Raw genomic sequence first — 12,332 nt, 5'->3', positions numbered from 1 at the left:
TGACAGTGCTGACTTCTGGGGCCGACTGCAAACTGAAAACATGTGGAGCTGCCGGAGGAAAAAAAAAACAAAAACGTATGTTCACAGCTCAGCCTGCATAGAAGGATACTAACATGTGTGACAGCAGTGAAAGGGCACTGGCAGCTTAAAGCATATATCACAGCAACATGGGGCCCCCATAGAAAAACTTAGAATTGGGGCCACATTGTCCCATGGACAAAACCGTCAGTCCAAGAAATAGATTAAGAAAAGAGTTTTTACTGTGAAATTGTCTTGCTTGACCTCTCGCCACTCTCTCTCTCTCTCTCTCTCTCTCTCTCTCTCTCTATATATATATATATACACAGTGGTCCCTCAACATACGATGGTAATCCGTTCCAAACGGACCACCGTTTATTGAAACCATCGCATGTTGAGGGATCCGTGCAATGTAAAGTATAGGACAGTGGTCTACAGTGCCGACGATGCAGAGGATCCCGCAGAGGACGCGCCGGAGCCACGAGGACAGGTGAGTGACCATCACCGGAGCTCACGGGGCACCGTAAATGGCTATCCGGCGGCAGCTGAAGCAGTCAGCGCTGCCGGATAGCAGTTTATGCGATGGCCTTGACATAAAAATGCATTGTATGTTGATGCTGCCTTCAACATGCGATGCCTCTGATCCTCACAAGAACTCTGTCTGTGCTCTTTTCTTGCCTGCAACTATCTACAAGATTTCAATTAACCTACAAAGGCATCTGCCCAAATTAAATAAAGAAGTATCACAAAACCATACATTATGCTTTATTTATACACAAAAATTCGTATGACAAACAATGGATATGCCCATCCTCCCTTAAAAAAACATATACACATGACATAAGACAATATAAAAAAATCAAGTAGTATGGCATACTTCTCTTTCTCAGCTTGAGGTATACTGAGAGGCCTTATTGTTCCCTGATTGGGAGTTTTGGTGTTATGTAACGCCTGAACATGGACTTGTTCAGCACCTGTATTATTGTACGGTGATTGTACTTTGTTTATTTACTTGTTTATACTTGAAACTGAATAAAATTTTAATTGGAAAAAAAAAAAAAAAACAAGTAGAAGGGGGGAACATCCTGGACAAACTATATAGTATTGTAAAGATATATCGGCACACACAGAGGTAAATGACTCACAAAAAAATCAAAAATATAAAAATATGTAATATTTTATCAATATTGCACTAGGCCCATAATAGAGGATGTAGGTAGTCAGAAAACTGTATGAATCTCATATATTGGGTAATTGAACTGTACTGCTCCTTATGTGCAAAAAAAGGGGTATATAGGTGAAAGTAATCACTTCATCTATAATAAGGTGGCCAGTGCATATACAAGTTTGCAACATAAGGTGCAGGGCAAGGTGCAAAATATCATATCACAGCATATATCAATGTTACAGTATACCATACCAATCAATCTGAGGTGCGCAAGGTATGCTCCAGAATGTCCCCCCACCTCACACTCCAACGCGTTTCCCCAAGCTTCCTCTAGGAGTAATGAGGTGGGGGACATGTGGGAGCATATATAGTGCTATTCATTATCTACAAGATTTCCCCCAAACTTTGGCCACACTTGGTACACTGACAAATACGACTCTTACCCACATCAAAAGCAACTTAAAAAACCCATTCAAAAACCTACAACTCATAGTAGCCCTTCTGCCACTGCACTGCTCTATAAACAACTGCTTCTGTCTTCTATTGTCTTCCTTAATAATAATAGAGCCTTCAAGACAGATACAAGAAATCCTGTGCTACTCTACTATTTCTTTACAATAAACTAGCCAAACCTCAGAAATAAAGTTAGCATTTGTGCACCCTACTATTAATGGTCCTATAATCTGTACAATAATATTTGCTTAAAAACGCACCATGGTTTCTGCAATGCTATTGCCGGCTCATGTTGCAACACCAGTAAATTATTAGGATTAATTATAAAGGTGCCCAAGTTAAGAAGGATTATTTTCCATGTCGTTTTCTTCTACAAGACAAAGGGACATCATTGTTCTTAGGAGCCTATTGCGTGCATACAAATACCTTGTTTAAAAACAGCTTGGGGAGAAATCTGAGGTATGGAAACATGTCATACATAATTTTACGGGACAGCCTGTATGTGTTGGTGTACCGTAGCTGAAGTAAGCTACGCCCAATAGGTTCAATCTTAGTACGAGCCACAGGTGGGGAATACCGCGACTGAACTTGAAAAAACATTGTCCTGAAAATGTTATATTTCAAGAGATAGTGCACAAAAAAATAACATTCATATGACATAAAAGACTTATTATAACGGGAACTCTGGTTTTTCTATGCAATTGAACCTTCTTTAGTATTAACCATCATTTTTTCTCTGATAGTTTCCAAGTAGAGGAAAAACTGTAAGTTCCTGGGGCTTATAGCAGAATCAAAACAGACCCCCCCTCCCCTACTTACCACGTACAATTTATAAAACTGGGTCCTCGTATGTGGGTAGCAGAGGTGCCTTTGGGCCTCTTCAGGCACAACTGCCTGGGTGCACCTAGTATAGCAATCCCCTTGTTCACAATTAATTCTAAATAATATGCTAGCTGGTTGCCCTCCAAAACCAGTTACTGATCAGATCTTTATTTTCTTCTGTTAATACAACATAGTCTCCATTGCTAAACTGGCTGTACCAATAGCATGTTCTTTGGCTGAACCAATAGCATGTTCCTTGCTATCTCTTGGGTTTTCTAGGTGTAGGCCCAAGAAAGAGCAGCAGTGAAATAGTTTCTTCTCTTTTACCATCTATGCGATTCATCTTCTTCTTACGCAGGACTCACAGCGCAGACATCTGGAAGGACAGCCAAGCTGCTTATAAAACCTGGTTAGTAACTGTGCCCTACGGGATAGGAGGTCGGGATATAACAATTGTGGGTTCGTGGCAACATAATTACAATGACTGCTCTTGGGGATGCTCCAAATTTGTAAATGATAATGGTCAGCCTGTTTACCCACACTAAACCCATTACACTGCTTTATAGTCTGGGTGAACAAGAGTCCTATAAGGGTTCACCACCAAAGATCCGCTGCTGTATTCCGGGAATTGTGCTCTGAACTCACAGCGCAGACATCTGGAAGGACAGCCAAGCTGCTTATAAAACCTGGTTAGTAACTGTGCCCTACAGAGTAACCAATCCAGCTGAACCATACCAATGTATTTAATAACATTAACCCATGGTATTTTGGGGCCCCATATTTTCAAACAAGAGAATTAAAAAGGGTACCGATGAATCCCTCCTGTATACCAAAAGCACACTATAACAAAGAAAGGTAAACAAAAAGTATGAATTTTAAACATCTAGTGGCCATTGGTTAAAGGAGACCCATAGGAAAATGTCTTGTCATTGCTGATAGTTTAACTTGCCTTCCTGTAGATTAGTAGCCCTACCTGCCTTAAATAGACCCAACCAGCAATGCCAATCCAGGAACGATAGTAATACATCACATGGCCCCATGCATTGGTACCTGGGTTTGGAACTATTCAGTGGTGTCAATCAGGACCCATAGTGGTGGAAGTAAGCCAGTAAAGATAAGGATGAACTTTAACATTCAAGTTTTTTATGTGGAGGAAGGGAGGAGGTAAAAAAGGTGGATTGTAAATGTGGAAAACCACTCAACATTGTAGGAGAGGCAACACATGGCTGCACGCCGAAGGAAACACCAATAACATCTAGTACAGAACCTAAAAATAACACAGTTACTTTTGACATCTAAGTTCTAAAAAAAAGTTTGTAAAGTAAGTGTAAAAGTTATTTTGGTAACAGCACCCCCCCCCCCTCATTTTTATAAACATTTTCTTATACAGCGTCTTCATTATGATACCCAAACAAGCACATTAAAGTTCTAAATTTGGTTTTCTGGAAGAAAGTGTTACAACTCTAAAATTATAGTTCGACATCGTAACTGTTTCCCCAAATCCAATCACTGCCTATAAGAAGGTTTTATAGAAAACACAGAAAACGTTCCACTGCTTTGGTGCCAACTTGGCACATGACACAAGCTAAAGAGATATGTTAAGTTCACTTAAGACTTGGCCATGTTTGTCATTTATTGTCTACTTTTTTTCCATGCCCAAGCTGGCGACACTCAGACTTTCTCTTGCCAACTCTCTTTCTGGTGTTGTATTAATTCAGTGTGGTGTATGTCAGTAAATCCTTTATGACTGTTTTTCAACCCTCTCAACAAATTCAAGTCAAAACCTTTAATTTCCACATGTGATCAATAATGGAAAAAAAAATTATATATATATATATATATATATATATATATATATATATATATATATATATATATATATATATATATATATATATATATATATATATATATATATATAAAAAGCCTTACTCACTTACTCATCAACGCCCAGCCTAAACCCTTGGACCTAGGAAGCTGAATTTTTTCACAGTTGTTGTTTTTAAGACGTAGATGAGGAATAAGAAAGGATTTTTCGAAATTCAACCCTTAAGGGGTTGAAAAAGGGGTTGAAAGTTTGTATGTAAGTCTATCATTTTTGACGCGAGAAGCTTTATGTGTGTATGTGCGTGTATGTTCCAGCATCACGTCCAAACGGCTAAAGATATTAAAGGGGTATTCCAGGCCAAAACTTTTTTTTATATATCAACTGGCTCCGGAAAGTTAAACAGATTTGTAAATTACTTCTATTAAAAAATCTTAATCCTTCCAATAGTTATTAGCTTCTGAAGTTGAGTTGTTGTTTTCTGTCTAACTGCTCTCTGATGACTCACATCCCGGGAGCTGTGCAGTTCCTATGGGGATAGTCTCCCATCATGCACAGCTCCCAGGACGTGACATCATCATTGAGCAGTTAGACAGAAAACTTCAAAAGCTAATAACTATTGGAAGGATTAAGATTTTTTAATAGAAGTAATTTACAAATCTGTTTAACTTTCCGGAGCCAGTTGATAGATATAAAAAAAGGTTTTGCCTGGAATACCCCTTTAACATGAATCTTGGCACACATGTTACTTATATGTCAACAATAAACATAGGATAGGTAATTTAACCCTTACTCACCCCCATTTTCCAGGGTCAGGGTTTTTGTTTAAAGCCCCATGCAAATCAATGGGAAATGTATGTTCCCACATAACTTTCGTACGGCTGGAGATATTTCAATAGCTGGTACACATATTACGGGTCGGGATATGAGCTCGGGATAGGAGGTCAAGATAGGAGGTTGAGATAGGAGTTCGAGATAGGAGGTCGAGATAGGTGGTCGGGATAGGTGGTCAGGATAAGGGGTCGGGATAGGAGGTCAAGATAGGAGGTTGAAATAGGAGGTCGGGATAGGTGGTCGGGATAGGTGGTCGGGATAGGAGGTCGAGATAGGAGGTCGAAATAGGAGAACGGGAAAGGAGGATGGGATAGGTCTGGATAGGAGGATGGGATAGGAGGTCGAGATAGGAGGTCGAGAAATCAGGTCGAGATAGGAGGTTGAGATATGAGGACGGGATATGAGGACGGGATAGGAGGTCGGGATAGGAGGTCGGGATAGGAGGTTGAGATAGGAGGACGGGATAGGAGGTCGGGATAGGAGGTCGGGATATGGGGTTGGGATATGACAACAATATATGAGGACGGTATATGAAGTCAAAAGCTTTCTCCTTTGTTGATTTTACTCCCCAACCAGGATTAGGAAGGAAAAACTGGGCAATGCCGGGTACTCAGCTAACATATATATATATATATATATATATATATATATATATATAACAATTGTGGGTTCGTGGCAACATAATTACAATGTCTGCTCTTGGGGATGCTCCAAATTTGTAAATGATAATGGTCAGCCTGTTTACCCACACTAAACCCATTACACTGCTTTATAGTCTGGGTGAACAAGAGTCCTATAAGGGTTCACCACCAAAGATCCGCTGCTGTATTCCGGGAATTGTGCTCTGAAGATGGGCCCTGTCAGCTGAATTTGTTTATTCTTGTTCTGCGACCCCACGTCCTAGTAACATGGAATATCTGGTGTGCAATTCCTGGAATATAGCAGAGGATATTCAGTGATAGACAGGTCTCTGGACCTAAGGTACTTATTTTAGACAGTAACCCTTCATCAGACTCCTATTGACCCACACTACTGTATATCCCAGTGTATTGGGTTTAATGTGGGTGAGCAGGCTGACTGTTTTCCTTTTATATAGTCATAAAGTTTCCCATTACTACTTTTTCTATGGGGAAATATTGAGATTGCAGTACTTGTGTGCAGCCACATGTGCTGTGTATAATTTTATTAATCTTGTCTAATTCTTAGGGCAAGACTGCATACGTCCCAGACTTATCACAGAGGTTTATGCTGTTAGATAAATGTATCTGTAGACTGTTTGGTCAAAGTCTAGACCCCCTTAACTTAGTTTGCTTTACCGGAATAGTGCATCAAAATTTTGGTGTACCACATTGTATTGGTTAACAAATTTGTTGTATTGTTGTATTGTATTAGCAGTAGTAAAACTGTCCCCTTGCATCTATGTATAAATATGATAGAGAAAGAGATTTTTATTTTCCTTTAAACTTTTTTTTCCCTCTTGGCAGGAGATCCAAAATATTCATGCTACCTAGTCTACAAGCATATATTCAACTATTACTACTACTTACATTTACATCATATAAAGCCACATGTATTCAGATTTCATGGTAGTAGCCGGCACCAAACAGTCTGGAAGCTGATATATTAAAGATGGCCGTCTTTGTAGCTCCCTAAAAGCAATAAATAGACAAAATGAACATTAAAAACTATCAAATTTAAAAAGCCAAACAAAAAAATCAATTATAGCTAATTGCTAAATTAGAAACCAAAAGCAAACAACATAAAATGTATATAAAAATCTATAAACGTATCGAACAGTAGCTTAACGACATGCAGAGTCATTGGATTAGGGGCCTCTGGGAAATCTTAAAATCCATTTTAATAGCTTGGGCGCTTAATAATTTGGTCAGGCAACTTTTTAACAATACTCTTTAGAGCTTTCAAACGTGCTGCGAGTAGCAATCCAAGGACTTCCCATCCATTCTCTCCCTCCCTGAAACAGAGTCTGAAAACAATAAAGTAACGGAACGCTACGATTTACAAGGCCATAGTGGACGGGGCAGGGGCAGCTTTCCACACACTCAGCAACGAGTCATTCTGATAATGAAACACATGGAACGTGTAGAAGGAGCAGCATTAGTAGAAACCATGAAAATAGAAATAAAATAAATGCAATCAGCTAGGAATGAGGCCGTCCTCGTAATGATTTGTTTTTATGGTAACATAAAACTGTGCTGTTCCCACCTCCTGGAAAAAAAGAAAAAACTGCTTGCTTTAACAAGGTGACCGGCTGTAATTGTAGTTCTCTCTAAAGCCTTTATGAGGGTGTAATGTACGGCAATATTTCAATATTCCTCTATTTTTGCATGTTCTAGTCGGAGACACAGAGGAGGAGAGGAGGGTTGGGTGCCATTAAAGTCTTTCTTTGGCATTAATTAAGAACTGAGTTTAATTGGAAAAATGTTGCAAGCGGCCAGTCTAGACGTAAAATCACATGATGGCAAATGTGATTAAGATATTAGGAGCATGTTTAACCCATTTTATGCACAGAGCATTGGCTATGGAGCCGCTACCACCTACAGAAGTCAGTCTCCCCTGTGCCAAATTATATAGAACAGCGATTATATTAAATTACTAGGCTAAATATACGTGCTGTGTGAAAAGTCAGCTACAAATTCTGCATGTAATACATTTTGAGTCAAATTTTGATTCAGAATTCACATTGCACTAAAAATCTACTAAAAATGTACAACACAACATGCTGCGTATAAGTAAACCTGCAATACAATGCCCATATTAAAGACGTACTCTGATACGTACGTTGTAAGTTTTAGACAAGATACCTTGAAACATGACTCCTGACTCTGATCCTTGACACTGACATGCACCACTGACCCTGATACTTGACTTTGACGTGCAACGGACATTAAATACTGACTCCCTGATACTGACATGTAACTCTAAAACTTGACCTTGATGCTGATCTCTAATTCAGATCCCTGACTCTGATCCCTGATATGGAACTTTGAATCTTATACTTGATTCCTCTGATGTTGACACATGACTCTGATAACTGATGCTGCCCGCTGATGCCAATACAGTATCTCACTCTGATGTCTGACACCTGACTGATGCTGACATGTAACTTTGACATTGATACCTGACTTTGACTCATGAATCTGACATCTGATACTGACAAAGTGACACTAATAACTGCCTCCGATATCTTAGTCATATCTGGACAAATGAAGAAAGTCAGAGGTGATGAGGAGATTTTTCTGGAGCCATTTTCTAGTGATAAGTTGTTGTCTATCTCCGGTTTTATATATCACCTTATCTGTTTTTTTTTTTTGTCTTTTTTTAACTGTGATTTGATTTGTTATTTATAACCTAACTAGCACATACAGATGCTTAAATTTACTAAAACTGCATACAACTTCTAATTAATCTAAGAATGTGTCTTATTTATCACAACTGCTTATGCTATGAGATAAATATGGCACTTCTTCTAACTTGATACCACCTCTTACTGGTTTTCTGACTTGACAGCACCTATTAGTTTTTGGGTAGTTTCAGGTATCCAAATCAGGTGTCAGGGATCAACAACAGGAGTCAGGGTCAGGGGTCAGCATTAGTGGCCAGCATCAGTAATTTGTCTGAAACATTAATTTAATGTTTGATCTGCATTCTGAGTAAGTCCTAATATAAACACTGGACTGCAAGCACTCAACTCAGTGTGGGTACTGTTAATGTGCAGGACTGTTAACTGCTGTAATACAGAGCCATAGACATGATTTATTATACATTAGAAATTACATAAGTATTCTGAGATGACTTCAAGTATTCTATGTATTGAACGTTAGAAAGTATGTTAATCCTTATAATATAGACCTAAGCTGCTGCAGAACCAGAAAGTCAGCTTCAGGCTGTGGCCTATATTGAGAGTGTGGCAGAAATTCTGCCCTTGCAGGCGTGGACATTTCATCATTACCTGCACCGAAGTGGAGGAGGAAGGAGGTGGTGCGGCTGCTCTGTGTGGGAGAGGAGGTGAGTACATACGGTATATATTTTTTTGTTTGCATTATAATTGCAGGTAGGAGGGTTTTACCTGGCTACTGCGGGCAGGGGGATGATTACCTACTAGGGTGATAATTGCCTTCCTGGGGAGCTAAGTGCCTACTGAGAAGGGATGAGTGCCTACTAGGGGCGGGAAAACTGCCTATCGGGGGGGGGGGGGGGGGGGTAAGTGTCTACTGGGGGAGATAACTGCCTACTTGGGGGGGTGGGGGGTCTACTAGGGGGATAACTGTGTGGTGTCCCAGCACAGGATGTTGTCCTGTGAGCTAAAGATTGCCTCAGGCATCTCATTTGTCTCTGTGTTGGGCCCACTACTCCATAGTCTAATTTGTTATGCTGTGATGTATTCCTGTGTTATGTTATGTCTTTTTAAGGGATTGCTACAGAATGACCCAAGAAAGGTGCCTAAAATGTTTTTTTGGTCTGGCACATTATTCAGAATACATAGAGTCATGGCTGGAGGAAGTCATCATGGCAGAGAATACAGAGAATGACCTGCTGAGTCACTGCTGGTATCTACTGTTATATGGTCACTAAATAGGGGAATATTAGGCCCCTTTCACACTACCGTTATCCTACTGTAAAAACCTCCGTCATGAACTCTCATCAGAAAGTCTATCAAACGTCCGTCAAAAAATCACATTCATGTCAATGGGATTTTTTGACCATCCTTTAGCATCAGTTATGTCCCGTTATGACTAACGTTTATTATTTTTGTCGGGGCAAATAACGGTGCATGCACTAATTTTTGTCCTGTCAAAAATAACGGTGGAATAACGGACGTTAAAATTTTAACATTGAAGTCTATGGGTGATGGATGTTCACAACTGACATCCATTATTGTCCGTTATTTTTTTGTTCGTTATGATCCATTATTGCTAATGAGCATGCTCAGTACAGCATCACAACCAGGAAGTCATATGGAAATAAAATAACGGACATAAAATAACGGACTATAACAGTGCAAGACAGATGGCACATGTCCATTATTTTGACAGAATGTCCATCAAAATTGGTCATCAGTTATCATCCGTTGTATTGAGTTATTACAACCTTTTTTTATATGACCCGTTATTGCTGAATAACGGGTGTCAAAATGCAGGAACATACCGGTAGTGTGAAAGGGGCCTAAGTCTGTATGTATTTGTCTGTATTTATACGAAGAATAAAGAAGTCGCACTCACTATCACTTTCACTTTTTTCTCAATTTTTTTTTTTTTTACACCTGCTCTTGCAAATCTTTGCTGTATGTATTTGTGTTTTGCGGTAACAGACACTCTGCACCCCACTCTAGAGATCATGAAGGGGGATCACCGAGGTAAGACCAAATCCCCCCCCCCCTGCAAACTGATATCTAAATGCTATTTTATCTTAAAATATCCCATATGAAGCTGTTCTTCAGGAAAGGTGAATCAACACAATGGAGCAAACAGGCTGCATCTGCATATTTGTAGTTGGGAATGGGATGCTAGGGAAAGGGGTGGCTTTTATCAAGGTATTAGGTAGAAATTAGCACATTTTCGCCGAATAAAAAAAAAAAAAAGAAAAACGATTCAAACCAAATAGATTCTCGGCTAATTTTTATTAGTAATGTATTTTAATAATGTTTTTAATAAAGTGTGTGTGTGTTTCACTTATTTTATTTTTTTATTTTTTTTAGGTGGTACTATTATTCCCAGCAGGGAACAGACTGTTCCATAATGGGAGTAGTAGTCCCTGTGCTAATATTCAGATCGCTCCGGGTGTCATTCCTGACACTCACTCGCTGCGATCGTCCTGTATAATGTATAGATGCGGGCGGCTTTCTCGCATCTAAATAGGACGATCACATCGGGTGTCAGGAGTGACACGCGCTGTGATCTGTCCTCAACTGCAGGTACTACTGCTCCCAACATGGAGCACACTCTGCTCCATGCTGGGAGCTGTAGTACCTGCATTAATAGACAGATCGCAAAAGGTGTCAGAAGTGAACCATCTGGCCAATCACAGCTCTCTGCGGGAAATGTGAATAAGTGATGTCATTGAAAATTTTTTAAAAATTATGATTTAGAACAAAATCTAAAAAAATTAATTATGAAATGCTCTCCTCATTCATTTTTAATATTGAGCGCTGAATTTTCTGGTCCCTGCCCACTCCAATTGAAAGACTAAAAAAAAAAAAATGTTAATGTTAATTTTTAAACAGGGATCAATTTATGTGGGTGGGCAGAGACTTAAAAATGTAGCCGACAATAATAAAAATGTAGAAAGGGTCCATTTAAATGTAAAAATAAAATATTTCTTATAATACATTTTTACATTTTTTTTTTATTAGTAATGTATTTTAATATTGTGTTTAATAAAGCGTGTGTGTTTCACTTTTTTTCTCTATTTTTTTTTATTTTTTCAAGCAGTATTACTACTCCCAGAATGGAACAGACTGTTCCATGATGGGAGCTGTAGTACCTGTACTAATAGACAGATCGCCCTGGGTGTCACTCCTGACACTCGATGTGATTGTCTTATCTATTGCAGAGATGGAGAGGCTTTCTCCTGCGCTCGCATCACTGCACTATACTCAGCCAGCCAGTGATGTGAATAGAATTCACATGACTTATTCATATTTCCTGCAGACAGTTAAGTACAGATCACAGCAGGTGTCACTCCTGACACCCGCTGCAATCGTCCTATCTATTGCAGAGATGCGAGTGCAGGAGAAAGCCGCTCGCATCTCTACATTATACAGGACAATCGCAGGGGTGTCGCTAATGAAGAAATTCGTTATTTCCAATCGAGTCGAAGTTCGGATTTGGTCCAAATCAAATTTTTCATGAAATTCGGAACAAATTTTACTTCTTCCAATTCGATTTGCTCATCTCTAGTATTAGGTACTGTAAGTGCCAACAAGCCTATCAGCCATGGCCAAGGTATTTGATATATGCAAGGGCAATAAACTAAATATTTGCCCCAGGTTGAGAAAAGCTTAGTTGCAGGTTTACTATGGAGTTCTGCGGCAACTGTGGTCTTTATCATGATGTTTTAATGTTGCTATGCTCAGAACTGTATTGAAATCTGCTTTAAAAACAGAACCCATGATTATTGTATTTAATGCAGGTAGCAGAAAAGAAAATGCTTATGACCAACAATATGAATTCTTTGCATTGTGGGGCTGCAAAC

At 39.3% G+C, this 12,332-nt stretch overlaps 1 protein-coding gene across 39 annotated transcripts in view; it reads right to left on the bottom strand.

Moving 5' to 3' along the window:
- Positions 1-12,332, bottom strand: part of LOC130297737 (general transcription factor II-I repeat domain-containing protein 2-like) — a 1,987,867-nt gene that overhangs the window by 683,915 nt on the left and 1,291,620 nt on the right. For 35 of the 39 annotated variants that reach the window (XM_056550554.1, XM_056550557.1, XM_056550548.1 and 32 more), the window contains one exon: positions 6,668-6,769. The gene's annotated coding sequence lies outside the window, so the exon portion shown is untranslated. Of the gene's footprint in view, positions 1-2,570; positions 2,886-3,622; positions 3,729-6,667; positions 6,770-12,332 lie in introns of those variants that run through there. The other 4 variants (XM_056550578.1, XM_056550577.1, XM_056550575.1 and 1 more) reach the window with 3 other exon arrangements.

The sequence above is a fragment of the Hyla sarda genome, chromosome 13 (assembly GCF_029499605.1).
Source record: "Hyla sarda isolate aHylSar1 chromosome 13, aHylSar1.hap1, whole genome shotgun sequence".
NCBI lineage: Eukaryota > Metazoa > Chordata > Amphibia > Anura > Hylidae > Hyla > Hyla sarda.
This window is presented reverse-complemented; position numbering and strand designations above follow the sequence as displayed.